The sequence below is a fragment of the Triturus cristatus genome, chromosome 2_1, assembly GCF_964204655.1.
Source record: "Triturus cristatus chromosome 2_1, aTriCri1.1, whole genome shotgun sequence".
NCBI lineage: Eukaryota > Metazoa > Chordata > Amphibia > Caudata > Salamandridae > Triturus > Triturus cristatus.
In genome coordinates this window covers 970,835,130-970,859,735 of record NC_140581.1, presented here as the reverse complement: position 1 = coordinate 970,859,735, position 24,606 = coordinate 970,835,130, and positions in this window count along the sequence as shown.

Here is a 24,606-nt window from a genome sequence, read left to right as displayed (position 1 = left end):
CCGGCACCACTACACCGGAAAGAAAGAATTATAGAGACCCTGATGGTGTATTTTAGGATGTTTGATGATTTCGGTCTCTACGGATTGGTATATGATGAATGAGTGTTTTGTAGTGTGAGTGGGATGATAATGGAATGTGTGAGATACGAGTTGAAATGGAGGTGTGGAGTTTAAGGTTTTTTAAAAAACTTATGTTAATATAAAATGTTAAATATATATATAATTCAATGTATATTATGAAGAAATGTATATACATTTGTAGTGTATTAAAAAATTATGGATTTTGAGTAAAGAATAAAAATAATATAAACTGAAGAAATAATATAAAAATAAATAATATTTGGCAAAGCAGTATGCCTTTATAAATATGTAGTGTGGTCTGGTTCTGTTGGATTAATTCTTTGGCGAAAGTAAAATAGGTAGGTAGGACCCCTTTCCTGGTAAAAAAAAAAAAAAACTCTTGTTTTGTCTTTTCCCCCTGGCTATGCCTTTTTTTCTTATTTGAAGGGGGTCACTATATATATTTTGAAAAAGTAGGGTGCAACTATGCCATGGCAAATGGGTACTTTACTACAGCCATAGACCAGCCTGGCTTTCCACCGGTCATTTAGGCTGCTAATATTCTAAGTCAGGCATCATAGAGTGGTTATCTAGTGTCTAGGGAAAGTATGCTGGATCCGAGAGGGACCAATCAAGCGGCACAGGCACGCCCGAGTGGCCAGCGTGGCAGTGAGTGGTCTCACCGGTCATGGGTGAGGGAAAAAACAGACAGGAAATACAACCAACCCAACCTAACCACCCCCTCCCGCTTCAACCCCAGAAACGAGTTAAGAGACCTAATCCCTCCCATCTCCCCAAAACAATCCAAAAACAGTAGCAGTAGGCAGAGGAAGAACCCTCAGTGAAGTTTGGTACGGGTTCTTCAGAAGAAGTTCCTGCAACGTGATTTTGGTAGGGCAGGTCAAGCAGCAATAGTCTCAATTGGTCAATTCATGTGGTTCAACAATGGAGCTGCTTGAGGGACAAGGGCAGGGGCAGGATACTAATTTAGCGATGAAGATACCGTTGGGGCAACGGGCCGTCTTCAGCCATTATCACTGAGATTGCCATTGTCCTGCAAGTAAGACACAATGGGGTGGGGCAGCTCCGGAAGCAGTCAGCTGGCGAAAGAGCTTCAGTGCTGTCTTGGGGTTGGTGAAGTGATGAGGTTTGCCATCATGCTGGATGTTGAGTTTGGCAGGGTTCCACTGCAACACCCATTGTTTTTGACACTGTCCCCTATTTCGAGGCACAATTCCGACCTGGAGACGGCCGCGAAGTAACAGACGCGCATGAAAAGACCCCCCGCAGTATTTCAATTACGCTTTGTTTCTACAGTGACTGGGAATCACCTCCCCTCGGTCTTCGGGGTGAAATCACTATAACCAAGTGTGAAGATTACGGTTGAGGAAGGATACCCCCATATTGGATAAAGGATACCATGGACTCTCGTCCACACCTGTGACGGGTTGCCCAGTGTAGTCCTGATGAAGATCCGCCCAGCCGAGGCATTAATTACCCTTTGGCCATAAGCCGGATCGAAACGTCGGCGCCCAACTAACTTAACCTGGACCTTTGTTTGTCTACTACGTGCTACCCTAGAATTGATGTCTAGTTTTGAATTGACATAAGAATATATTGTGTGAATATAATTGGGCCAGGTTACCCAAGGACGGTGACTCACAACCGATCCCGTTGTTTTCTTTGATATATTGAACCCTTCATAAATTCATGCTGAAATATCTTTCCCTCTCACATCACTTCTGAGCACCCTGTTTTATCTGCACGTCTCCCTCTGGAGCAACCTTTCCTAATCTCTTCTTTGAAATTGTTATGTTGTATCATATACTGTCTGGTTTTCACCAAAATTCCTTTAAATAAATATACGGTGATCCAGTTTCATGGTTTTTCTGTTGCACTAATTGAATTAATATTGACATTTTTCTGTAGGATATTAGATTCCTATGTTTATTGCTTTATTCAATAATATGCTAAAATAAGAATCTTTGATATACTCAACTGAAAGATAGGTCTAGGACCATTGTTTTTTGTACCCTATTTATAAGGGCAACATAAATAGGAGGCAGCACCAATATTAAGACAGGGAAACTTGGTCTTAAGTTGGCGTAACGAGGAGAAATGCTTTATTTCTCCTTGTTTTTGCTTTCTCTATGTGTGCTGCCTTGTGCAAAGCCTTGGATTGTTTATGTACAGGAAGGTGAACCTTTCTGCACATAAACAATCTTTAAAAAAATGACATTTTGTGCCTTCCATGTGTGCTGCATTAAGCAGCACACATAGGAGTGACAAAATGGCATTTCAAGATTGTTTATGTGCAGGAAGGGGGACCTTCCTGCACATAAACAATCCTCCCCTGTACGCAGACACCCTTGCACTATGGTGCCTGTGTTGGCGATACAATGCTAAGTGTAGCGCCAGCACAGGGGGAAACGCGAGGCTGCACCATATCCTTGTAAATATGGTGCAGCCTTGAGTTTCTGGAGTGGCAAAGTGAGGCGTTAAGCCATGACGGCTAACGCCTCACTCCGCCACTTCCTTGTACATATACCCCTGAGTCTGCAGCATGGGGATGGTGGCCACAGCTCCCTTTATCACCAGCTGCCCTCAGTCCACATGAGCCCCGCCAGCCCAACGGAGACCCAGCAGTAATGATGTGTCCAGGAAGCAGCTATCCACCAGGCAAAGTGTGGCCTCTCCACAGCGGCGGCACAACCCCAATTTACAGTAAGGATCTCGCCACTGTGGAGGGAAGGGCCTGAGCAGCCAGGAAGGACGCAGGCCGCAGATCACTGAGTCCCATCTCGGCGCCCCCTCAGGTGTGGTCACTGAACAAGTGGCATCTCCAGCTTCCTCAGGTGTTGGAGCAAAGTTTAAGACCCATTTCCGTGGTCTTCCTGGTACCGGAGATAAATGCCGGATTAATGAGTAGGCCGGCAGAGCCTCGCTAGGTGATGGCTATCTTGCAGCCAGCCTCTCTAGCGCCCCCCAATAGTGATACTTCTTGATACCTTCCTTAGTACCGATCGAGAGGGCTCATTGTAGGTGGTAGCTCATGTTTTCAGTTGTTGAATATTTTTCTAACTTCAGTTTGGGTTGCAGATTAGTTATGTTCCTGAGGTTCAATTAATATAAATTCACACAGTAACAGCACTGCCTCTGCATGGAGTCAAGAAATGTCTCCAATCGGCGCTGGGTTTTCGGTATGTCTATCCTTATAGTATATATACTCTTCATGCTTCAGTTATTGGTTCCCCCTTTTGATAATACAAAATTGGCCTCCAGCATGTCTTCTATTTTATACAAAACTGTATGTTGTATCTAAAGTAAATTGAGCAGAGTGGAAAAAAATGACTACAATGTCATTTTTACATTGTGTTAATAGAGTGTACTACTTTCACTGTTTTCATATACTGTTTACCATGCCATGTCTTTCAATTTAGATAACTTCAATTGTTCGTAGTGTTTCTAATTTTTTACTAGTTTTCAAGCTGCACATGAATAATACAATGTCATTATGCTTTCTGGGCTTTGGAAGAAAGACTTTAATTGTTGAACTTTTTAGTTGGTAGTCGATTTTATTTACTCTGTGGTATTCTCTGAGGTTGCAGCGTCAAGTGTGAGGGTTGGTTACTAGATTGGTGGCCAACAAGCATTGGCAGCGGTAAGCACAATGAAAAGCTTCTGGAACTTAACTGGGTCCGGGGCAGTAACGTAGCGGTCTGAGACTTCGGGGCAGGCGAGACTACAACTTCCACAATGCACTTTATTCATCGTTTCTTTTCTGACTGTGCTTACCTTCTTGTTTGGAATGAAATCACTTTTAAAGTCACTCTTAGCTCTTCGATAATGAGTGAATGAAATCACATTTGAAAATATTTTCATATCTCAAAAATGTTATTTACATTTTTTGAAACTCCTAGTTGTTCATTCTCTTTGTCTTAAAAAATAAAAGGTTAATTGGATTTTTTTTAATTGCTTTGAGCTAAATATTATTTAGTGAGTAATCGATTTAAAAAAATGCCTTTTAATTATTTAGCTTCATTTTCCTTGTTGCTCAGGCTTTTTTTCCCCAAGGATAAGGTTAGAATCTATCTACAAGTCAGTCTAAAATGGTCTAGATATATTGAAGAAAATAATCGAAATATTAAGAAAGTGAGGGGCATATTTAAAAGTCCCTAGCTCCACAGGAACATCACTTTTTATGACGTTCGTGTGGCGATAAACACTTTGCCTTTGGTGGCATTAAGCCCCTTAATGTGGCTTAACACCTACCTTGCAAATAAGGCCCCCTTTCACGCTACACTTAGCGTGAAAGGGGGGTGGAATGGGTGTTGCTGTGGGAATTCTGCCGCAACACCCATTGATTTTGACCCTGCCCCCTATTTACAAGGGTGGCATAAATAGCAGGCAGCGCCAACATTAAGATCAGGGAAAACCTGATTTTAACATGGCAAAATGAAGAGAAATGCTTAACTTCTCGTTTTTGCTGTTTCTATGTGTGCTGCATTGTACAACACACATAGAAACAGCAAATCGCCATAAAAGACTGTTCATTTGCAGGAAGGTGTCCCTTCCGGCACATAAATAATCATTTAAAAAATGTTGATTTGCAATTTCAATGTGTGCTGCACAATGCAGCACACATAGCAGTTACAATCCATTCTGGATTGTTATGTGCAGGAAGGGACAACTTCCTGCACATAAACAATCATTTCCCCAAACGCAGACAACCTTGCACTATGGTGCAAGGATGTCTGAGTTGGTGCCAGGCAGCTAGATTTAGCACTAGTGCTAGGGGAAACGCAGGGATGTGCTGCATTCTTGTGAATATGGCGCATCCTTAGTTTTTAGAATGGCAGAGCGTGGCGTTAGCAATGTTTGCTAAACGCCACACTTCGCCATTCCCTTGTGAATATGCCCTTACGTTTTCTAATGTTTATTGTATATGCTCTGTGGGTATTTTGTTTTTAAACATGTTCTTACCAGAGAAAGAAGTTATCTGGCACTAAGTTGTTGCTAACTGGATTTCTTCAGTAGCAAATCCTGTCCACAGAATAGTCACCGGAAGAGTGGTGACAAATGGTGGCAGACAGTTATTTTTTATATGTGGTCATTTGTAGGTGTTATTCGGCTTAGAAATATGTTTTCAAGTCTATTTTTATTAAATACAGTAGATTTTTGGCTACCACACATTTTTTTTAAATGATTTAAAAAAAAATGTGTGGCACCCTCTAAATGTGTCTAGGTTAAAGTTGCATCTTTGTTCAGGATGAATATTAACATTTACCTTTTTTAAAATGGTTATTATGTTTGAAGTACAATTTTTTTCTCTTCGTATTTTATATTTTCTTCAAAATAATGTTTCTTTTTAATATGTATGTTTAGGAAAGTGGAATATTATGTGGTATGGCTGGGTAGCCTTACCATGCTATATTATCACAATACCCCAAAGATGATCCTTGGATTGACTAATAAATCTCTAGCTCAGGCCTGATAAAGTGGTAAAGAGCAGTCAGTCTTTACTAGAGGAGCATGTGTTAAGCATTTCAGAGTGCAAACATGGACAATGAGTAATTAACATGATTCGTGAGAAATCCGACACAAATTTATAAAAAATAGAGTTTATTTTTCTCAATTTAGGCATCAAAATGAATGTCGTAGCATACATATAACCGGAGTTATAGATTTTTGAAGCAATATTAAATCAGTGCAGTAAAATACATAGACCAAATAACATTGCGGTCAATGACAAAATCCACTAGTGACAATCTGTCACTTGCAGGTCGAGTATTTGGGACCTTTATAGGGGTATGGTCATGCGGCCCCAGGACCAGGCCACAACAGTCAGATTAATTTTACCTAGCCCATGGAGGCACGGGTGCAGAGTTCTTCTGGATGTCCTTGTAGCAGAATGGGCGCTGTGAGTGGTGGGGTTTTTACCGCTTTTACGGTGCTGCAAGAAACAAAATGCCAAAAACTCAACAGGTACACAGCTGTTGACATCAGATGGTGATTGCATGGTCTTCTCTGTAGTCGCAGTGCTGAATGTGGGCAGTGATTACTGGATTGGTGACCAACAAGCCTTGGCAGCTGTAAGCACAGCGAAAAGCCTCTGAAACTTCACTGGGTCCAGGGAAGTAACGTAGTGGCCTGGAAATTCAGCCAGGCAATACTACAACTCCCACAATGCACTGGACCACCTGGATTTGGGCGATCCCTCGGAGGGCCAGATGGGCAGCAATTCTTTAGATCCGGTTATTTATTTTTACCTGCAATTTGCAGGGGACTAGTGCTACTAGTGTAGGGGAGACTGAGGGTTCTTCTGGCTTCCATAAGATTTCCTCTTTTCGGGAGGGTGAAGTTTTAGTCAAGGACGAGGGTTGTTCACTCAGTTCCAAGTCTGTTGCCGCAGGGACAAAGTATCCCTCTTTTGCTTTGTGCTGGTGAGCAAAGTCCTGATGTCGGCGACACGGGTCTCCTCTTGGTCCTTCATTGAAGTACGTCGTTCAGATCTGAGGTTCTGGTGTCAGGAGGTCCCTTAAATCCTGTATTTAGGAGAGGTAGGGGTGTGGGAGCTAGTAGCCAATGGGCAGGTAGTCCCTTACAGCTAATCCGCCCTTGAGGTGACCACAGCCGATAGTGTAGGTCCACTTTTTTACCCATAGCCTCCTATTTCTGCCCTCCTAAAGATTGCTGAAATCAACTTTAGGTGTACAGATCAGGCTGCTCACCGTGGAGGTGTGGCCAGTCTTCCTGGAGGTGTACACCTCCTGCATACCTAGTTTCCCACCTTGCCTGGGTCCAAGCATGCCTGTGGCAACGGAAGGGCTGTGCCTTCCTCAGGGGGACATCCCAGATGTATATCAGAGAGGGCGCAGCTTTTAACGCTCACCACACTGATATGCCACTTCACTAGTCCACTTGGGAGGAGGCAGGTGTCCTAGCCTTTGTTGTAATTGTAAAATATTTATAGAGCGCATGGTTACCAAAGGCATCCCATTGTTGTGACTCCTGGGAGCGCTCACACTGCCTGGCAGGAGGTCAGAAGCCTGTCTTGGAGGCAGCTCAGGTGGGAAAACCCGGGCCAGCCAGCCATAGCACGACAGCTAGGGTAATCAGGTGGGCAATCACTAGATAGCTACCTGGGTGCATGCCAGCCTTCCATTGACACCATATCCATGTCAGGGGAGAGAAGGGATGTTGTTTGACACCAAACGCGCCAAATGTAGGTGGTACCATAATGGAGTTAGCAACCCGGGTCTGCCTGGGTGCAAGACCCATTTTATCCTATGGACCGCCTGTCACTTTTAGTGAACTTTAATGGTAAAGCCACTAGAGAGACATATAATCTTGCACTTATATATCTACACTTAATATACTGCATTCGGTCTCCTGGGCACAAAAGACCATCTCCAGGGGTGACTGACATACACTTAAAAGCAGTGCTGTGACCCTGTTACATATGGGGAGGACAAAGTTGAAATGGAGCAGTGTCATCTGTTTACCTGGGTCACTCAGGGTGGCTCAACCAATCCCGCAGGCCCTGAGCATCCCTTTACCACCCATGCCCTGGGTACCACAGTACCACTTACCAGGGACTTACAAGTAAGTTATGGTCTCTGTCAATTGGAGATGCCAATTACACATGCCACTTCTGTCTGAGAGCACTGATTCTGGAGCCTGGTTAGCAGGCTTCAGTACACTGCCAAAACCCAGCATCAAGTAGTTCAAATGGGGAAAAAAGTGGGGGGGGGGGACATCTGCAAAAAAGACGTTTCCTTACAGTGTGGTAAAAATGCACGTTATGAGGTAATTTGTGGTAAATGTAATTTACATACTCTTCTATTAAGCAGTATGATAAAGATTGTTGTAAAATTTGTATTGTAAACTTCAACTTGGTAAAACATGCGTGGTAATGACATTTAATTAATCCATATTATTCATTGAGGTTTTTCAAGCCTCGATTAAAAGAGACCTGTGTGTTCTAGGGAAGACGGCTTCATCTTGTTCACATATAGATTCAAACCTGTGATATTGTTGTAGTGTATTTTTTCCCAGCTGACTGTAGTCATACAATTATTCTGCATTGATTAAGCCCCCAAATAAGGTATCTTGTAGCTCAAGAGGCTCTGGTAAATCCTTGTTCTTACTAATAACAGCAAGTTGGTCATTTGATGATACCAGCTCTAACCACGTGTGCTCCAACAAGGATCCTAAAAGATTACCAATCTTTTCAACATAATAAGCCTTTGACAATGTCTGAGGCTGCACAAAGCGTGTACCTAGTAGACTATTTTTAAAATTCTATTAGTTTTCAAAGATGTATAAATAAGAATAGGATTATGCACCCTACATTTGTTGATGTATACCACGTGTCAGAGAAGGTTGCATGGGAATCTAATAAATGCAGGTGCAGTAAACGTAAAGGACATGTCAGAGCCCTAGGGTTCTCGTTCAGGAAGCAAACTGCAAGAGTGACAATCTTGCTATTGAAATGGTGCCCTATATCTTCCCATTATACATGTTCAATGCTTCCAGTTTTTTAATCATCTTAACTCTTTAGGAGGGGGGTTCATTTTATATAGCGCAAACGAAACCCAAATGTATCAGAGCACTTTCCATGAGCACCAGTTGTGTTACAGACGGACACATTCATTTTTGTTAGGCACAGGGAGATTAAGTGATTTGCCCAGAATTACAGTTGAGTGTCCCTGCCGAGACTCGGACCCAGTTTCCCAACTCCAAGGTCGACCGGTCTAGCCATTAGCCACAAGCTGTCCCCACCTCAACAACTCAGCCAAAGGACCATTGTTCACTCTTAAACATCTCAAGAAAATCAAACCTTCTATTCCGCCTGATGTTTTAAGACAGTAGTCGTCTCAAAACTGGTATATGGCAACCCCATCCTCACAGGAACTCCCAAAACTCCCCTTGTCCCTCCTAAGAACAGTTCTCAACCAGCCTGCCTGGCTACTAACGGGTTTTAAATGACTTGAACGCATCTCACCAGCCCTCAAGAACCTCAATTGGCTTCCCATCGAAGGAAGATGTATCTACAAGACTGCTTACATCTCCCACAAAGCCCTTCACACTCACTACCTAGGTTCCAAACTTTCCAAAGCAGGAAGAGCCAGGGCTCTGAGAAGCTCTAACTCACTTCTTCTCATACCTCTCAAACTGAAAAAGAAATTTTCACAGACACGCTCATTCTCTGCAAAAGCTCCTAGGATCTGGAACTCATTCCCTAGAGATCTCCGCTGTAACCCATCCTTTTCCTGCTTCAAATGGGACCTTAAATACCTACTGCTGATCAAATACTTTAATAATCAAACAAACTGCGTTGTGTTCCCAAAGATGACACCCAAGCGTAGTAGACCCTTTAAGGTGGTCATTTCATTGTTTAAGCTTCTTCTGTGTCATTCATACCATTGATGTATGCTGTTCTAATGTCCTCACACTGTAACTACCTTGACTGCACAATGTTTTTCTTGGTCTGTATATATGTATGTAATTCAATTGAAAGATCCTGCATTATATGTAAAGCGCTCTTATACCTTCGGGTCTAGCTAGCACTATATAAAGCCTATAAATAATCATAAGCAACGTGCATGACCAGCAAATGTCAAGCAGGTTGTCTCTAAGCCCACATTCTTTCCCGCAAATATCAGGCATTTCTGGAAACGTGACAGAGTTTATCAGAAGTTATGTACCACTGTGTCCTTACTTCAAATGCAGTTTCTGTATGTTGGATTGATTTGGTTTACTTTGCCACATCTTTTTCACAGGTTTTCCCTTAGTTCATCTGGTATATCCATACTTAGGGCTCCCTCCAGACATAAAAAATTGCCATTTGCTTGCTAAGGAGTTGTAAGAATTTTATCCAGTAATGAAATTATACCTTCTGTACGAAGCTGACGGCGTATTGGGAAGACGTGATCGGGGCGTTGGAGCTGGCAACAGAGCGTACACTTAATAAAGATATGGCGGTGGGTTTATTGCACTGGTTCCCGCGGACGCAACGCAACGCAATAAAGTAACCAGCAAATTTGTAGATGTGGGACTGATACTAGCCAAAAGGGAAATAACCAGCCACTGGAAGCATAGTCAGGGACCTAGAGTGCAGAGGTGGAAACACGAATTCCTTAAGTGGGCGGCGAGTGAGAGTGTGATCAAGCTACGACTGGCGCATAGGTCCCAGAAAGAGACGATGTTGGAAGGGGCGCGAGCCTGGGAGGCGCTAATTGAAGCATTACGCGGTTCTGGAGGAGACCAAGACGATGAGCCGGCCCACAGTTAGACCACGGGTGGTTAACTGCGCAAGGGAGAATGAGGGGATCGTAAGCACAACCGTAGGAGAGGAAGATGGGGGGCAGGGGGAGAGAAGCCGAGCAATCGCAAGAGTGCGCAGAGAACACACACCTATAGATCAAGGCACATTGAGATTAACGACTGGGGGGGGAGCACACTGGTGGGGGGGGGCACACTGGTGGGGAGGGTAGGGGTGGGTAGAAATAGTAGTTCTGGATTTCGGGAGGGTTGTGGGGAAAAGGGCGTAAGGGGGATAGTAGAGCGGAAGTTGGCGAATAATAGGCAACGAGACCGTGGGTACTAATGTAAATCATTGTGATTGCATAATCTGACACATATGTGGGGATGAAGGGTGGAGCACAATCTTCCTGAATGATGCCTACAACAACTGTGTAAGAGATGATGAGAAGATGGAAATGGAAAATAATAAAACATTTATTTATAATAAAAAAAAAATTAAAAAAATGAAATTATACCTTCTGTACCTGTGAAATGAGTCACTGCTCTCAGTGCCATTTGTTAGCTTGCCAATCCTTACTGTCAGGGTGCACGGTGCAAAGTCCAATGCATACACTGTTAATATCTGAATCTTTCTTCTTTGGGGAAGTGAAATACCCATGAACGAACCTCAAAGAACTTAATCTGACCATTTTCAAATAGATTCTTCAAGGTCCTGAAATCCCCTTTCCGCCATTGTGTGCCAGCGAGAAACAAGGGTTAAAATGGATAGGTGTTTACAGGCTATAGTACAATGACAAGCGTATACATTGTTGTGGCAGCTACCCTCTCCACCACTGTCCAATCGATGTGCAGTCACAGTTTGGAAAAGTATATACGCAGCTTATAATACTGGGTTTTGTAAAGCGCGACAGCTACCTCACGAGGAGGTGTCCTTGGCAGCTTTGAAATAATTGTACTTGTCAAGGAGTTCTAGCTCTTCTTTAGTAACCGGTACTTTTAGCAGTTTCACTGAGTGCCTCTGTAGGTTCCCTTGCCAGATCAAATCTAACAACTACCACAGAGGGAATGAGTATAACTAATTTTCAATGCCGATTGGGAGTACCTGGAACATGGAAAGTAGTTCTGGAAACACCTGGTCAAGTATGTGTTTTTCCATCTCCTCAGATCACTTATTATACCACATATGTATTTTCGTAAATTTACTTCACGCAGCATGTAATATATTTACCCCCTAGATATTTTATCGAATTTCTTAAAAATTTAAAGGTGATTACATTTCAAGTTGGTTCTGAAGAACATTTCAATACTAATTGGGGGAAGAGCTGAACTCTCCATTAACCTTTGTATTCTAGATACTAGAGACGCTTTGTAATATAGATACTAGAGGTAGAAAGAAGTCTGTCGGCATGACATCATATATAAATAGTGATATTTGGCGCTCCGTTTCCCCGAACATTACACCCTTCAGATAGGCAGAGTCATGATGACGGAATGCCGGTGGGAAAATGTATATCCCTGTAATTCCTCTTTCAAGACAGAACCATTTTGAGTGTTCCCCATTTGTAAAAAATCTTGCCTCTAGATTGTCTTAGCACATCATGACCATTCTTACAAATACCTCTCATAGGTCAGATGGTCCTACCTACTCAATCTTAAAGGATTAGCTGAAAGAAATTGGGTTGTTTGTTGACTGGGGTTTGAGCACTAGTCAAGTAGCAAGCACAATCCTCGTCAGGGTGAGGCCCAAGCAAACCCTAAATTCACCTGTGCTCTACCCTCTGATAGCTTGGCAGACAGCAGTCCGGCTTAACTTAGAGGCAATGAGTAGAGTGTTTGCAACACTAAAAACAGAGATGAAGTGAAACCAGAACACAAAAAGTGGTCCCATACCGAGTTAGAAAAGTAAAGAAATTTTTAATAAATACAACAAGACCAAAATGACAACACTCCAATCAGTAGAACTGGAGATGCGCAGTTTCGAAGATTTTAGTGAAAAAAGCACCAAAAAGCATAAGGTGCTAACTGTGGATATTCGATCGAGCCGGACCGGGACAAAATCACAAGTTCAGGCCGTCTGCGATGGAGCGCGGGCCGGCTACAGGGACCCAGTTTTGCCTGCTGAACAAAGTACCTTAAATCCTGGTTTACAGAGTGTTTAGATGATCCGCGTAGAAGATGCACCATGCAGCAGAAGTGATGCTTCAGGTCCGAGGTGCGCTAAGGCCGTGATGCAAGGTCCTGCATCTTCGGCGAATATCCCGTTGATGAGGGCTTGCATTGTGAAGTCCAGCATCTAGGATGTCACAGTCGGGGTGTTGCATTGGTTTGAAGTTGCTGCAAGGCTGTGGTGTAGAGTCCGGCATAGTTGTCTAGGTGTGGAAGAGGGAGGCGAGGACCTGCGCTGAGGATGTGTCACGCGACAGCAGTTCCGAAGGGCTGCGAAAGTGATATGGGTCTTTCTGATGGGTCCAATCCACACAGCAGCAGCAATGCATCAGTTCTGCTTGGGGTTGTGCCGTACAGCAGACGTGATGCATCAGTTCCACTCGATCCATAGAGGCTCGCAAGCACCTTAGGCCCACTTCCAAGGGTCCAGGTTTGGGGTGGCTCCTGTTGGCAGGGTAGACTCACAGATGAGAGTCCAGGTGCAGGGTTATTGTAAGCCTGTTATGTCCCTGAGCCTTCAGATCAGGAGGTCAGTCAACTTGCCCTTGGAGTCACCCTGGGGTTCTGGGTTCAAGAGATGCAGGGCCAGTCCTTATCCAGGTAAGAGAGCAGCAAGCAGCAGGTTAGCCTAGCAGGGCAACAGCCCCTTCAGGTCAGCAGTCCAGCAGAGTGGAAGTCCTTATAGCAGCACAGGTGTCCCTCTTGGCAGAATAAACATAGGTCCAGCAGTGCACTTGAGAGTTGATGTCTGAGGTCCAGTATTTATACCCAGTTGTGCCTTTAAAGTGCACAGGTCCCTGATTTCCTGGCCCTGGCTTCAGACTAACTACAAGGGTATGCAGCACATTGTGTGAAGGCAGGTCACAGCCTATTCATGTATAAGTGGGGCCCAGCTCCACCCTCCCATCTTGCCAATGATGGCCCATCCAGGCACACCTAAGCTCCCAATTGTGTGTGGCTATCTAGGAGAAATGCACAAAGCCCTGTCAACTACTCCAAGTCATGTGACCCAGAGACAGGCTATAGGTACAAAATGGCTAGGGTAGGAAAATATCAACTTTCTAAAAGTGGCATTTTCAAAATTGTAATTTAAAATCTGACTTCACCATAACTTAGGATTGTTCATTACAATTCTAAATACACCAAACATGAACCTGTGACCTGCTCCCATTTGGAAATTACAGCTTATTAAATGTAATAAGGTAACTCCAATGTTATCCTGGGGGTAGGTAAGCATCACAGTAGTAATAAACAGATGTACTTTTTTTTCACTAGTGAGACATGCAAAACATAAAAGTACAGGTTCTTCTTTTTAAGTACATTGCAACCTGCCCTTCAGGCTGTCCAGGGCCTACCCTAGGGATGACATATGTGTATTAAAAAGGAGGGTTTACGCTTGGCAAGAGGTTTATTTTGCAGGTCGAAATAGTAGTTCGCAAATACACATACACAAGTTGCAATGGTAGGCCTGAGACATGTTTAACTTGCTACTTAAGTGGGTGGCATAATCAGTGCTGCAGGCCGACTAGTAACATTATGTTTACAGACCCTGGGCACAGGTAGTGCCACTTTACTAGGGATTTACAAGAAATAAATATATGTTGATTAGGTATAAGCCAATTCTACCACATTTTATGGAGAAATCACAAGCACTTTAGCATCGTATAGCAGTGGTAAAGTGTGCAGAGTCCTAAAACCAATTAAAATCAGAATACAAGAGGGTGAAGGCAAACAGTTTGGGGATGACCCTGCAGAAAGGGCAAAAACCAATACTCATACTGTCAAAAGTCGTTTTTTTTTTTAGCATCTACAGTAAAGAATGTCATACTACAAGTCAAAAATTACTTTCTGTCGGCAGCGATTGCCATAAAAGTTTGCAATATTGATAAATTCACATTAGATAAAATGCAAACATAAATAAATACATGATAGAAGAGGAATATCAAATCATCATAATCGATTAATCATAAATACATTATTTCCTAAAAAATAAACACACAAACGTAAAGACATCATATCTTGCATTTATATACATTTAAGATTAGGCATCTTTCTAAAAATGTATCAAAAGAAATAGATAACCAGATCAAAGGTGCTTCAGATCTAAAATTTACAAACCAAACAGTTAATGACAAGGTACAGAGAGTCAGATCAAACCCAGAGACAAATCAGACAATCGAATAGGGGCTACCCAGAATAAAATGCAGAATATAACTAACAATTGCATCATAAGGTGCAAATGTTAGAATACCTACATGCAGACGATCTCACATCTCAATAGGACAGTAAAACCATTCTTCTTAAAGATCACATCTGACCCAAACATTTAGCAACTGGGCAGGTATACAAAGGACGAGGGTCCAATCTTAGGCTTCTCAAAGTGATGTTATGGCTATGTGTGCCCATCTGTCTATGGATAGACATTATCCATGTGATTCCTGGGCAGGCATAAGCCAAACAGGCAAATAAAACGTGAGGCAGTTTCATTCGCAGCACTGCAAGCTGGGAATAGTAGGGATGTGGATTCTGTAGCAGCCCATTAGCAGGTGAATACGTTTAGGGGTAGCGATCCTGTCCTAAATTGGAAATAGAGCTTCCTATCCATCAAGACAATGATATTGTCTCAATAATGTTCAAATGCGCAATATTAAACTTAAAATCAACAAATTCCATAGCCAATGTGCATCTGATGCCATTTTGGACATCTTTCTGTGCTGTCCATGACCAATTTTTCTTTTTTAACTCTTTTGGGGGAACAGACTCTCAAGGCGGAGTCTCCCAAAGCTCTCGCATGCCCAAAGAAATCAGCAACTTTTTATATTGGAGAGCCAGGTGATTTTATTAATTTATCCAATTTAATCACTTCCTGCAAGGCTACAGCACTGTGGACAAGTTCGGAGGTAGACCACATTTTCCTCCAAAACAAAAGTGGGCTCAACCTAGCTTAATTTTCAATCTCTTTCCTTCCCATATCAAGTATTAAGGGATATAATGGGATGCTAGCTGGGTGGAGGGCTAAAAATCTCAAACATTTGTTTTCAGATCTAACCATCTCATTGATGTTAGAAAAACCCCAGAGTTTTGCTCCATAAAGAGCTGAACCCACAGCTTTTGCTTCATAAATCTATAATGCAAAAACAACAGTTGATGGACAGAATACAGAACAATGTCATACATTCACCCCAGTACAGAGATCTGGGCCTAAATCCATTGTTTTTCTGCTCACCATGCCATTCCAGTTTGAACACAGCCATTTGCAAATCAGTCTTGACCCTGTGCCTCATGGGAACAGTCCAGCCAGAACTGCCAAGCCAGGTCCTCTCTGGACCAACACCATTAAGAACCTTCTGTGAAACAAAATGCTTCTTTGCAACAAAATACTTTGAAAGAAGATGCATGCTCTGGAAGTTCCAGATCTTCACGCAATCGTCCTTTGCCTTGTAAGTTTAGAGATTTTTATGTGTACTAAGTTTTCTTTAAAAGAAGGGGAAGATGTATGATGCTTTCGCTAGTGTTTCTTCTATGTTCATTGCCATGCTAAACAATGGTTGTTCTGTAACATAGTTCCTTTGTGGTGTGCGCTCATGATAACATGTTTAAAATTGAATGCATGTCTCGTGGGGCAGTTCTCCCTTAACGAGTTCAAACTGCAACTGGGTGCACTCTGATCTTTGTCAGGCAAGGACACACTCCCATGCTCTCCACTACATGTCAAGAATAAAGCTCTTTCCACAACCTTAAAGGTTCTCCTGTTGGATTATTTACATCAGTGTCCTCTTTTCACAAATGCAAGTCTTGGTGTATCGCTCCTGAGAATCAAAGTCCAGGATAATATGGGGCTATAACTGACCTGTTCGAAAAATATTAATAAGAGCTCAAAGTTAATAAGAATCCGAGTATCTTCATGAAATAAAGACCAAGGGGAGTGGGCCAGCCTCCTCTGGGCTCTGAGAGGGTGCAAGACAGGCCTTCTCTTGGTCCGGGTGAGGCCAGAATACATCCCTCGCAGCAGGGCTTACATAGCACTGTTCAAGCAAGGCTGGTGACAGATAATGATGGGACTTGTGGTCCCCAGTAGTGATGTCAGCGGCTCCCCAGCGGCAGAGTCAGTTTCCTTGTAAAATACCCCCAAGTGAGCGGGGCTGCTGTGCACTTACATAGCGCAATTCAGGCAAGACTGGCAGCAGATCAGGATGGGACTTGTGATCCCCAGTGGTGATGTAAGCGTCTCCCCAGCAGCAGCAGTCAGTTTGCTTGTAGAATGCCCCCAGTTCAGCAGGGCTGCAGGGTGCCGATATAGGTTAAATCAGGCAAATCTAAAAGCAGGGAATGATGGGACTGACTAGCAGCGATGTGAGCTGCTACTCAGCAGCAGATTTAATTCCCTTGTAAAACGCCCCCAGGTCAGCAGGGTTGTGGCGCTTATATATAGCGCACTTCAGGCAAGACTGGCATCAGAGAATAATGGGACTTGTGGTCCCCAGCAGTGATGTAAGCGGTTCCCCAGAGGCAGTTAATTTCCTTGTAAAATACCCCCCATTTTTTCCTTCTTGGCTGTGCGAGTTCGATGGTCATTAACTAATACAGCCTGATGGTTATGGATCTACGTCAAGAAACACCTTAGCTAAAGTAGGCATGTCATAAAAAGATTGTTATCCATGTTAAAAAGTGAATTGGTCTATAAGCCCCGCATGATCGGTCCTTGCCTGTCCAAGGGAGGGCAATTATGTCTACTTCTGTCTGTACCCATGATCTTCCCTAATTCAGCCATGGTTTGAGGCACCTATGTTGTGCAGGGGCTATAATGGATGTGAATCCCTTAGAGAAATTCCTGGGGTATTGAATGAGTAAGAGGATTTAATGGCTGACAAGATTTTTGGTTAACCAATATAATGAGAAACTATAAGTGTTCCAAAAATCATCTCTATTCAGGGAATTTAATGGCCCTTGTGTACAAAGCTCTAAAGTGCATATATCATGTTTCCAGTTTCATTCACTCTCGGTTTTAATTCCAATAGTGATTTATCGACTTGCAACGTGTGCCTCTGACTGAGGTTACATGTTTTAAAACCTCCATAGTGCCCATTGTTTGTGCCACCCTTCTGCTTGATGGAGTTCCACTTCTGCTCAGGCCTGACCCCCAGTTCTCTATTTTTCTTTGACAAGTACAGCCAAAGCCATCGTCTTCCCTTTATACAGCCTCGTCTATCCTTCCTACCAACACCCAAAATGCAGTGCTCAGGAAGAACTAATCAGCAGCTCCTTGCTAGAAGTCTTCATCAAATTTCTAAATTTAGCCCTGCCTCCATACTCCTCACTTCAATGTTGTCTGGCTCTCCACACACCAGCTACAGAAATGCTGGCAGTACACTTCCACTGTTTTGGGAAGCAGTCCGTTTCCTCCTTCTTGTGCCACATTGAACCAGGGGAATCCAAAATAGATCCAACTTGTTTTAGTACTCTGACTCATATACACATACACATACAGTTGTACTACTACAAATATACTACAGGCTTACTAAATACACACACACGGTTCTCGGTTTTTAGAACACAGCACAACTTTGCATGAGAGGGGCCAGTAGGCCACAGTCTCATAATACAGATAAAAAAGGTTGACTCAACTATATGAGGTCACGAAACAGTATTTTGCCACCACCGTCTTATGTGGTAAATCAGGGGTACACAGGGGAGTGATGTAGAGGGGTCCCAAGGGCTGCAGCACAAGTTTGTGCCACCCTGGGTGACTCATGACACCTACTGACAGCAGGCCTGCCATTGCAGACTGCAGGAGCAGTGCGCACTGCTTAAACTCAACTGTGCCCTTACCGTGTGTGGCACATACACTTACCTTTAATGTATTTGGGGCACCCCTAAGTGCGTTATATTTAAGGTGTGGACATGTAAGTGCAAGCCTGTATGTCCCTATAGTGGTGTTCCCCATTGGAAACCACTATATGTGTTAGCGGTCCATAGGATAACATGGGCTGCCAACTGGGTTCCCGTTGAGATTGACAGCTTCTTGATGGTACCACTAAAATAAGTAATGTTTGGTATCAAACAACGTCCAATCTCACCCCGACACGATTCTCATGCCCTGGCTAATGTGACATGCACCCAGGAGGCACCTTAGAGGTTACCCCTTGGTTGCCCCCAGCTTTACTCTGTTCTGGCTGACCAGCCCACGCTTTCCTGCACCTGCTGCTGCCAAGACAAGATTCGGACTTCCTGCCAGGCTGTGTGATCTCTCCCAGGAGTCAGAGACAAATGCTGGGCAGGGGGAAGGTTACACCTCCCTCCTAACCAGATGGCTAGTGAATTGGCACATTAGAGCAATCACTCCCAGGAGTCAGAGACAAAGGCTGGGCAGGAAGGAGGTTACACCTCCCTCCTCCCCAGATGGCTAGTGAATTGACACATCAGAGCAGTGAGCTTCAAAAGCTACACCACCTCTGATATGCATCTGGGCTGTCCCCCAAAGCACCAGGGCAAGGTGTTAAATTAGCTAGGCAGGAGGTGTATACCCCCAGGTAGGCTGGCTACACCTCTAGGGTTGGCAGCCTGGTCTGTACACCTAAAATTGAATTATGCCATCTCTAGGAGGGCAGAAATAGTGGAATCTGGGTAGAAAAGGTCACCTATACCATCAGATATGGTCACCTCAGACGCAGACAAGCTGTAGGGAATAGTTAGCCATTGCATTGGCTACTAGCTCCCACACCATTCATTCCCCTAAATCTAGATCTGAACAACTTACTTCAAGGAAGGACCAAGAGGTGTTGCCCACAACAGGACTTTGTACATCAGCACAAAGCAAAAGAGGGATACTTTGTCCCTGAGGCAACAGACTTGGGACACAGTGAAGGACCCTCATCCTTGGCTAAAACGCAATAATCCTGAAGAGAGCGAACATTGTTGAAGCCATAAGTACCGTCAGTCTTCCATGGACGAGGGGCACTAGTCTCCTGCAAACTGCAGGTAAAAATGCTTACTATATCTAAAGAATCGCTGGCCATCGGTCCCTCTGCAGGATCGCCCAAATGTAGGTGGTCCAATGCTTTGTGGGAGTTGTAGTCTTGCCTGCCCCGAAGTCTCAGGCCACTATGTTACTCCCCCGGACCCAGTGAAGTTCTTAAAGCTTTTCGTTGTGCTTACCGCTGTCAAGGCTTGTTGGTCACCAGTCCGGTAACCGACCGCCACACTCGGCGCAGCAGCTATAGAGAACATCTTGTAACCATTATTTTACGTCAGCAGTTGTGTACTTGTTGTAGTTTTGCATTTTGTTTCTTGTTGCACCGTGTAAGCGGCAAAAACAGCACCACCCGCGACTACCGATCTGCACCTGGACTTCACGGGTTAGGTAAAATGGATCTGACTGTTGTGGCCTGGTCCTGGGCCCCACATGACTATATCCCTATAAGGGTTCCAAGTACTCGATCTGCAAGTGACCGATTGTCACTAGTGGATTTTACCATTGGTTGCAATGTTGTTTTGTCTATGTATTTTACTACACGGATTTAATATTGCTTCAAAAGTCTAACTCTAGTTATATGTGTGATATCCCATTCATTTTGGTGTCTAAAGTCTAAAATAAGATAAAAATACACTCTACCTTTATCAATTGGTGTCGGATTTCTCTCAAGTTGTATCAATTACTTATCGCCCATGTTGGTACTCTGAGATTCTTATCACATGTTGCTCTAGTAAAGCCTGACTGCTCTTTGGCACTCTACCAGGACTGAGCTAATGATTTATTAGTGTGAATCCAAGGACTATCTTTGGGGTATTATGTTAATATTACATGGTAAGGCCACTCAGCCATATCGCATAATATTTTTCTTTCCTACACAGGTAATTCCAGACTCTAGGAGCAAGGAAGGAGAAAGCAACACCACCAGATCTTGTTATGTATATGCAGGCCGTATGCGCGAGTAGGAGTCTGGCTACGCACAGGTGTCTGGTAGGTTTCAGGCAGTTTATGCAGTTGTTGAGGTATGCGAGTCCAGTGTTATGCAAGGCTTTATAAGTGTACATGAGGAGCTTGAAGAGTGCTAATTTCTGGACTAGAAGCCAGTGTAGCTCTTTGAGGTATGGGGTGACATAAGTGCAGGGTGGGAGTTTGACATTTGAGGTTGAGGGTGAGCCTGGCCACGGAGTTTTGTATGGTCTGGAGTCTTCTGGTGAGTTGAGCATTGTTTATGGCTTAAAGTGCATTGCCATAGTCCAGCTTTTTGGTGATTGTACTGCGAGTGTAGGTGGTTAGCCATTTGAACATCTTCTTGAGTATCTTACGTGTGTGGAAGCAGGATATGGAGGCTGCATTCATTGTTCTGGTCATGGAGAAATTGTTGTTAATTACTATTCCGAGGTTCTTTGCGCGGGTTGCCAGGCGGAGTGTGCATCTGAGTTTGGCAGAACCCTAGATGGAGTTCCTGAGTGAGGTGTCTGCATAAGATTGCTTTTTCAGTCGTCTTATGTTGAGAGTCAGGCAGTTGGTTTTCCTCCATCTGGTGACTTTGGCCATAAAGCGGTGAGATTGATGTGGGTGTTTGGTGTCTTGTCAGAGAGGGAGTGTATGAGCTAGTTGTTTTCAGCGTAGGCTATGATGTTGATTCTGTGGGAGTGGATGATGCTGATGAGTGGGGTTATGTAGGCGTTGAACTGAAGGTGTGGGGCTGAGTGAGGATTCTTGTGAATGAGGTTGACAGCGTCCGAGGGGAAGGGGTCCAGGCTGACTGAATGCGTGTGGCCTGTCACGAAGGAGCAAATCCAGCAAAGTGCTACTCCTTGGATTCCCGCTTTGTGCAGTCATTGGATAAGGATGGGTTGGAAGATGGTGCCAAGGGCTGTAGATAGGTCCAATAGGATGAGGGTTGCGGTGTCACCTCTGTCCACAATCATCCGGATGTCATGCGTGGCGATGATGAAGGCATCTGTACTGTGGTTGTTCCTGAATCCAGCGTGAGAATTATGAATAGGTGGTTGTTGTTAAGGTGGGTGGCTAGGTGTTTATCATCTTTCCCATGACTTTTGCCAAGTCGGACAACAGGGAAATAGGCTTGTAGTTTGCTAATGTCTTCAGTTCCGCTTCAGGTTTCTTGAGGAGGGGGCAGTACGATGGTGTGCTACCAGATACGTGGCTGCATTGATTGAGTCACTCAGGATCAGGGTGAAGGCTACATTGATGGGGTCCAGTTCTTTGATGAAGACATGGCTAGGGCAGGGTTCTGATGGACCTCCGGAGCTTATGGACTACATAGTCGCTTTCTCGAGTGGTGATAGTGGACCAGGTGTCGGAGTGGTCCTATGGATGTTGGTTGAGATGGCCAGGAGGGCTGCATGGGTAGAAGAGTACAGTTTTTGCTCGAAGTTGTTGTAGGTTCTGGTTGTCTAGTTGCTGAAGAATAGGGACAACTGAGTGCAGAGATCCTGAGAGGGGGTAATGCTGGTGAAGTTTGCTGCCAGAGACGTGAAGTCTTTTACTATGGCGAAGATCTCCTTGGAGTTGTGGCACTGTTTTCGATGCGGTTGGTGAGCACGGATTGCTCGATGGCTCTGATTTGCTGATTGTAGCATCTGAGGCTGGATCTGTAGGTGCACTTGTTGGTGTCATCCTTGCTTTATCGCCATTCATGTCCAAGTTGCTTACGGTGTCGTTTGGTGAGCCTGAGCACTTTGATGCACCAGCTTGCTTGTGGGCAGCCTGGTTCTCTAGGCTTTGTGAGGAGCTATGGTGTCTGTGCAGGCAATAATCCAGGCACTGAAGTTAGAGATGGATATGGAGGGGTTGTTGTGTCGCTGGTGGTGCAGGCATTCGGAAGACCAGGATGCTTCTGAGATCTTGTTCAAGCCCTGCAGTGAAGACTTGACAATGGTGTTTCTGCAGTGGTGTGGGATGAGTATGCTGAAGTTGACATGGGAATGGTTGGTATGGAGAAAAATATATATCTATATGTATGCATCAGCCAGATAGGGGAATCAATCCCAATTCTCCCCCACACTATCTTAGACCCATTGAGCTAGCCATTTCTGTCTCTGACCAAACTGCTCTGTGCCCTAAAATCCCCCCTCCTTTACAAATTTATTCCAGCCTGACCCAAAGACCTTCATTGCCCTCTCTGACACGTCCTTGGTTATCAGCTGTCAACATACACACTCTGAGGCCACTATTTCTTACACGTTTAGCTCAACCTATTTTCTGTTCCCTTGTTTGCTTATACTGCAATAAGTATATTTTGCTCTATATCATGTGCTTGCATGACAAGTCTATTTTGTATATATACCTGTATTTGGACTTCGTCCCTGGTGACAGCACTTTCTTACCTATATAAGCTCCCCACAAAGTCAGAGCTGGGCAGAAGAAGCTTGTTCCAAGACTTAACACTGGGATGTGCGTCTGCCTTCTGCCTTGGCATGCCAATAAAAAAGAAAGGTGCAAATTCATTTCCTCTGTTTGGGAAGCTGCCTGGTGTCCGTGTTTTCCTAGCATCGCTCTGAGGAGGGCTGGGAGATTTATTGCTAACAGTTGGGCCAGGTGATAGGTGTGAGCTTGTTTACTGTGACGTCGATGAAGATGGTCACCATGAGTGTGGGGCATTCCAATTTCTGATGAGTTTGAGGTCCTCAAGGAGGTTGGCCATGTTGAGACACGCCAGGTCCTCCAGGTGGTAGATGAGGTTGTTGACGAGGATGAAGGCATTGGAGTCGAGGATTAGGGAGGGGTGTGACGAAATTTGCAATGGTGCTGCCAAACTTGGTGCCTGGTCTTGGGGGGGTGGGGGGTTAGACAAGGGTACTGCTCAGCCTGTAATTGGCGTTAATAAGAATTTTGAACGTCAAGTGTTCAATGCTCCTTGTGCTTTTCGAGGTGGTGGAGAACTGGCTGGATTTTCTTGAAGATGATAGCGATCCTGCCTCTGGGTCAGTTTGTCATGTCCTATCTTGCGTTCTTGTATCCGGGGAAGATAGCCGTAGATATAACGGGGGCCAACCAAGGAGTCAGACAGGTTTCGGTCAGAAAGAACAGGTACGGTGAGCGGTTCCAAATTTTGGTGGTGTATTTAGTCAAGGAGCGAGTATTGAAGAGTATACAGGATGTGAGGGGTGTGGTGTAGTGGGGTGTCAGATGTGTGTAGTCATATGTGTTGAGTGTGTTTGGTTGTGCAAAGTGCAGCAGAGGTATGAAGGGGGTGCAAGACAATGCGTGTGAAATATCAGGTGGTGCAAGAGAAAATCCATCCATCTTGGGCAGCGAAGTGCAGCATTAGCACTGGGTGATGCAACTGGGGTTCTGGGCGCATGGTGGAGTAGCGACTGGAGGATATGGGTGGTAAGAGGACCATGGGATCTGGCGCAGGAAGAGGATGCGCACAGACGGCTTGCTGTTGACACACCGACTGCGCATGCCCATGCAGTGGCAACCATTAAGTGAAGACGATTGTGGTGGGAAATCCAGTGTAGTCACTTCATATGCAGATGAATGATGGGAATCAAGCCCTCTTGCTTGTCTTCTTCTTTTAAAGACAATTTTGTCTGATAACCAGTGATATCACCTTCTATGCAGATGTATAATGGGCGATCCAGTGATGTCGCTTCCTGTGCATATGGTGTTATGTGCCCGGGTTAGGCCCATGTAGCGAAGCTGCTCATTTCTTACATTGTCCTCTTTTTCATAATAACATTTCTGCTGTGACCTTTTGCACATATTCGTGTGAGTGACAATGTTGGATTAGTTTCTCTTTACACATATGGCTTCACATAACATTATCAAGATGCCTCGATCACCAATGTACAAGGCCTTTACGCACCAACGTACAAATGTCGTGCTATCTTCATCCACGGGGCGACAGGGCTATTTTCATATCCATAACATTGCTAATCTATACGTACATTGCAAGGATGTTTTTTATTAAAAATAATCAGCTTCTCATAGGATTAGCAGAGGAGGCACTTCAGCTGACCCTGCATGCTAAGGCTTCACCACGCAGCGGTCTGACATCTCCGCAAGGGGTGTCCAGTTTGTAACCACGACGGGGTCCTACATTCTCTCCCGCCCAGTAATGGGGTTGGATCGTCCCTTGGGGGGATTCTTGGCTTTGCTCCTACACACAC